The sequence below is a fragment of the Rutidosis leptorrhynchoides genome, chromosome 11 (genome assembly GCF_046630445.1).
Source record: "Rutidosis leptorrhynchoides isolate AG116_Rl617_1_P2 chromosome 11, CSIRO_AGI_Rlap_v1, whole genome shotgun sequence".
Taxonomy (NCBI): Eukaryota; Viridiplantae; Streptophyta; class Magnoliopsida; order Asterales; family Asteraceae; genus Rutidosis; species Rutidosis leptorrhynchoides.
In genome coordinates, this window is record NC_092343.1 from 382640122 (window position 1) to 382646392 (window position 6271).

The 6271-nt window shown below is 34.2% G+C and overlaps 1 non-coding gene across 1 annotated transcript; it reads right to left on the bottom strand.

The window, feature by feature from the left end:
- Window positions 1-1534: 1534 nt before the first annotated feature.
- LOC139879060 (small nucleolar RNA R71) lies at window positions 1535-1641 on the bottom strand. Its single transcript, XR_011769913.1, has one exon. It is a non-coding gene; the product is annotated as a small nucleolar RNA R71 (small nucleolar RNA).
- Window positions 1642-6271: the final 4630 nt, after the last annotated feature.

Genomic DNA, 6271 nt, shown 5'->3' on the forward strand with positions numbered 1-6271 from the left:
CTCCATGTGATCTCATGGATTTATAACGTGAGGACCATGCGATCGCATGACTGTGTCTGACACGCCACATTTGACTTTCCACTACAATCATTACGGAGTAATTATTATTATTATTATTATTATTATTTATTTTAGTTTTTGTATTTAATTTGTTTTATATATTTAGTTTATTTAGTTTTATTAATATATAAAATTAATAGTTTTATAAAATAAATAATATAAAAATAATATTTTTATAAAAATTGTACTTTTTACAACTTTAAGTTTATTTTTATATTTTGTATCTTTTTATTCGTTTTAGCGTAATATTTGTATTTTTCGCTCGTATTTAATTCTAAGTCATAGTTTTTGCCATAGTTATTTTTATTTTTAGATTTTTAGGCTTTGCCGTAAAATCCCTTAAGTGCTTTTTCTTTAGACTAAGATTTAGGTACTTTAGAATTTTGCGATGCCATTTTTAAATTTTAATGCCTTTTTAAGTTATTACAATTTGGGATATAGTATTTCTTTAAGCTTTAATATTTTTAGACGTAACTTTTAATTCTTAGTTTTTAGTTCCTTTTTAAGTTTCGACGCGCTACTTTCTTATTTTTATTTTTCAACGCCTTTTATTCCTTTTATTTTAACACGTTTTTCGACGCGCTCTTTTTCTTTCTTATTTCTTGACATTCTAGTTTTTAGGACATAGAATTTTCTATTTCTTCTCTAAAATTTCTTTAAACTTCAACGAAAAATTATTTTAACCAGTTAAATTGATAGACAACCAAATTTTCTGCTTCGTAGTAATAGTTGGATTTGTTAGTGGCTGAGTTGTGAGCTTCCGATTTAAAGGGTTCTGGCTCCCTGCTACATCTTTTGGCTATTCGAAACGTGGGCAAAAGCAGAAAAGTCTATTAATTGGATAACTTATATAATTTTTCTTTCTTTTTAAAAATTAATAGGATATTCAGTGAATGCACCGAGCAAAACGTTCACCACCTTTTGAACCCGACCTCACAATTGAGAATCCGGAAGATATTCAGGGACAATTCATAGATCCTGAACCATTAATTTTTCCTCCGAAACCACCAATCATTCAAACAGAGATTGTTGAGGAACCAACCATTAAATTAGAATCCTCTAGTGATTCAGATTCAACAAATTCAATTATGGAGAATCTGGAACCTCTAAGTATGGAAGACCGAATGAGAGCTAAACGCACTGGCCAAGGTCATGCAATTACTTAACCTGACATTAATGCGCCAGATTATGAAATCAAAGGATAAATCCTACACATGGTAACTAATCAATGCCAATTTAGTGGCGCGCCGAAGGAAGATCCAAATGAACATCTTCGTACATTTAATAGGATCTGCACTTTATTTCAAAAAAAAGAGAAGTGGAGGATGAACAGATATATCTCATGTTATTTCCCTGGACTTTAAAGGTAAAAGCCAAAGATTGGTTAGAATCGTTACCTGAAGGGGCGATTGATACATGGAACGTTTTAGTTGAAAATTTTCTTAAACAATTCTTTTCGGCATCTAAAGCCGTGAGACTTCAAGGAGAAATTGTTACGTTCACACAGAAGCCAAATGAAACTCTTTATGAAGCGTGGACAAGATTTGGAAAGTTATTAACAGGATGTCCGCAACATGGTTTAGACACTTGTCAAATAGTACAAATATTCTACCAAGGATGCGACATCACTACAAGGAAAGACATCGATATAGTAGCTGGTGGTTCCATTATGAAGAAAACAGCAACTGACGCTTATAAAATTATTGATAACACTGCTTCCCACTCACATGAGTGGCACCAAGAAAAAGATATCGTTAGATCATCTAAAGCAGCTAGAGCCGATTCTAGCCATGACTTAGATTCCATTTCTGCAAAGATAGATACTGTCGAGAGACGAATGGAAAAGATGACTAAGGATATTCACTCAATAAGAATTAGTTGTGAGCAGTGTGGAGGACCACATTTGACAAAAGATTGTCTCAGTATTGAACTAACAATGGAACAAAGAGAGAATGTTTCATACATAAACCAAAGGCCTGGAAATAATTATCAGGATAATTATCAACCGCCAAGACCAATCTACAATCAAAACCAAAATTATAACCGAAATGTTCCATACAACAACCAACAAGGTCCTAGCAATCAACAAGTATCCAATAATACTTACAATCAGCAAAGACCTAATTTTCAAAATAAACCACCACAAACCGATGATAAAAAGCCAAATTTAGAAGATATGATGTCAAAACTAGTTGAATCTCAAACGCAGTTTTTCACATCGCAAAAACAAACCAATGAACAAAATGCTCAAGCATTTAGAAATCAACAAGCTTCTATTCAAAATTTAGAACAAGAAGTGAGCAACCTAGCAAGGTTGATAGGTGAAAGAAAACCGGGAAGTCTCCCAAGTGATACAAATGCTAACCCCCGGAATGAAACAGCTAAAGCCATTACCACAAGAAGTGGTATTACACTTAAACCACCTGAAATACCTGTAATTTCTGATGAAGCTATTCCTACTCCACAAGAACCACAATCTGATCAAGATATGGAAAAAGAACCAGTAGTTGAAAAGGTTAATGAAGATAACGCAGTTAAGGCTAAACCTTATGTTAAACCATACCAACCACCACTTCCTTACCCGAGTAAAATGAGAAAAGAGAGACTTGAAGCTGAGCAATCTAAATTCTTGGATATGTTTAAACAGATAAATGTAAATCTTCCTTTCATTGATGTGATTTCAGGAATGCCTAGATATGCTAAATTTCTGAAAGATCTAATCACAAATAGAAAAAAATTGGAAGAACTCTCGGCTGTTACTATAAATGCTAATTGTTCTGCAGTGCTGTTGAATAAGATACCAGAAAAATTATCAGATCCAGGAAGTTTCACAATTCCATGTTTTCTGGGTAGTCTTAGTTCAATAGAAGCATTGGAAGACTTAGGTGCTAGTATAAATTTAATGCCATATTCATTATACGCTAAACTAGACCTTGGAGAATTAAAACCAACACGAATAAGCATACAACTAGCCAATCGATCAGTAAAATATCCTAGAGGGATAATGGAGAACATGCTAGTTAAAGTTGGTACTTTAGTATTTCCAGTAGATTTTGTTATTTTGGACATGGAAGAAGATTCTCGAGTTCCTCTCATATTAGGAAGACCATTCTTAAACACGGCTAAAGCAATAATAGACGTGTTCGGTAAGAAACTGACCCTAAGTATAGAGGAACAGAGTGTTACCTTTTCTGTTGATAGAGCCATGCAACAACCGCAATCTGCAGATGATACATGTTATTATATTCAAACTATAGAATCACATACAGAATTGTTAGAAGAATTTCCAGAATTACAAGGAACAGGAGAATGTTCTTTAGGAGAAGGAACTGAACCAATTGATGAAACTGAAATGTTAGCTAAACTTATGGCTAATGGATATGAACCAACAACAGAAGAAATTCAAATGCTAAAAGAGGAAGACATATATCGATATAAATCATCGATAGAAGAACCACCGAAATTAGAGTTAAAGCCACTTCCAAACCATTTGGAATATACTTATTTACATGGTGAATCTGAATTACCTGTAATAATATCATCTTCTCTTACTAAAAATGAAAAATCTCAACTCATTTCTGTGCTAAAAGCTCATAAACCAGCTATTGCATGGAAGATTCATGATATTAAAGGAATAAGTCCTTCGTATTGCACACATAAAATTCTTATGGAAGAAGGTCATAAAACATATGTACAACGCCAACGAAGACTAAATCCTAATATGCAAGATGTTGTTAAGAATGAAATTATTAAACTGCTAGATGCAGGTTTAATTTATCCAATCTCTGATAGTCCATGGGTAAGCCCAGTTCAATGCGTACCTAAGAAGGGTGGCATGACTGTCATCACAAATGAGAAAAATGAGCTTATTCCTACTAGGACTGTAACAGGATGGCGTGTTTGTATTGATTATAGAAAATTAAATGACGCCACCAGAAAAGATCACTTTCCCTTACCTTTCATTGATCAAATATTGGAAAGATTAGCCGGAAATAGTTACTATTGTTTTCTTGATGGTTTTTTCGAATATTTTCAAATTCCAATAGCACCCGAGGACCAAGAGAAAACCAAATTCACATGCCCTTATGGTACTTTTGCTTACAAACGCATGCCATTTGGACTTTGCAACGCCCCTGCAACCTTTCAAAGGTGCATGATGGAGATTTTTCACGACATGATAGAAGAATGCATGGAAGTTTTCATAAATGACTTTTCAGTCTTCGGTGATACTTTTGAATCATGTCTAGTTAATCTTGAACGAATGCTTATTAGATGCGAACAATCAAATCTAGTACTAAATTGGGAGAAATGTCATTTCATGGTTAAAGAAGGCATCGTTCTTGGACATAAAATTTAAAAGGAATGAATTGAAGTGGATAGAGCTAAAGTAGATGTAATTGCTAAACTTCCATATCCCACCAATGTTAGAGGAGTTAGGAGTTTTCTAGGGCATGTCGGTTTTTACCGACGTTTCATAAAAGATTTTTCTAAAATTGCCACTCCTATGAATAAACTCCTAGAAAAGGATGCTCCATTCATCTTTTCAGTTGAAGGTATCAAATCTTTTAATATTCTTAAAGAAAAACTCACTAATGCGCCGATCATGATAACTCTAAATTGGAATCTACCGTTTGAACTAATGTGCGATGCAAGTGATTTTGCATTGGGAGCCGCTTTAGGACAAAGGATTGAAAAATGATTTCAACCTATATATTACGCTAGTAAGACGCTACAAGGAGCACAAAAGAACTATACAACTACTGAAAAAGAACTCCTTGCCATTGTCTTTGCTTTTGACGAATTTCGATCATATCTCGTTTTAGATAAAACCGTGGTCTATACTGACCATTCTGCTCTTAGATACCTATTTTCGAAACAAGATGCCAAACCAAGATTAATCCGTTGGATCTTACTCTTACAAGAGTTTGATATTGAAATCCGAGATAAAAAGGGAGCAGAAAATCTCGCCGCTGATCATCTTTCTGGTCTTGAAAATCCTGAATTAGAAGTTCTAAATGAATCGGCAATACAAGACAACTTTCCTGATGAATATCTATTGAAAATAGATTATAATGAAATTCCATGGTTTGCAGACTATGAAAACTATTTAGTATGTAGATTCCTTGAAAAAGGGTTGTCGTACCAAAAACAAAAGAAATTCTTTAGTAATATAAAACACTATTTCTGGGAAGATCCACATTTGTTTAAAAGTTGTCCCGATGGAATAATACGCCGATGTGTATTCGGAGATGAAGCTAGTCAAATTTTAAACCATTGTCACACAGGACCAATAGGAGGGCATTATGGGCCTCAGCTCACAGTAAGAAAAGTTTACAATGCTGGATTCTATTGGCCTACAATTTTCAAAGACGCACACCTTCTTTGCAAATCCTGTGATGCTTGTCAAAGGGCCGAAAAAATAAGTCAACATGATGAAATGCCACAAAATGTCATTCAAGTATGTGAAGTATTTGACATTTAGGGTATTGACTTGATGGGTCCATTTCCAAAATCTCATAATAATCTCTACATTCTCGTTGCCATTGATTATGTATCTAAATGGGCGGAAGCACAAGCTCTCCCGACTAACGATGCACGAGTTGTAGTCAACTTTTTAAAACGTCTTTTTGCTAGGTTTGGAACACCAAAAGCTTTAATAAGTGATCGGGGTAATCATTTTTGTAATAATCAACTTGAAAAAGTTCTCAAAAGATATGGAGTAACTCATAAAATCTCCACCGCTTATCATCCACAAACAAGTGGACAAGTTGAAAATACCAACCGAGCTTTAAAACGTATTCTAGAGAAAATCGTAGGATCAAATCTGAAGGAATGGTCCATGAAATTGGAGGAGGCACTCTGGGCTTTTAGAACAGCCTACAAAACTCCAATTGGAACCACACCTTTTAAACTCGTTAACGAAAAAGCATGTCATCTTCCAATAGAAATTGAACACAAAGCATTTTGGGCTTTGAAAACATGTAATCTTGATTTACATGAAGCTGGACATCTACGGTTAAGTCAACTAAACAAATTAGAAGAATTAAGACAAGAAGCATATGAAAATTCATTAATCTATAAAGAAAGAACAAAGAAATAGCATGATAAAAGAATCAGAAGTTCAAAAGAATTTAACCCCTTCCCACACTTAAGATCTTGCAATGCCCTCATTTGCAAGAAATGAGTAACAATTTAAATTATTGAGGGTGAT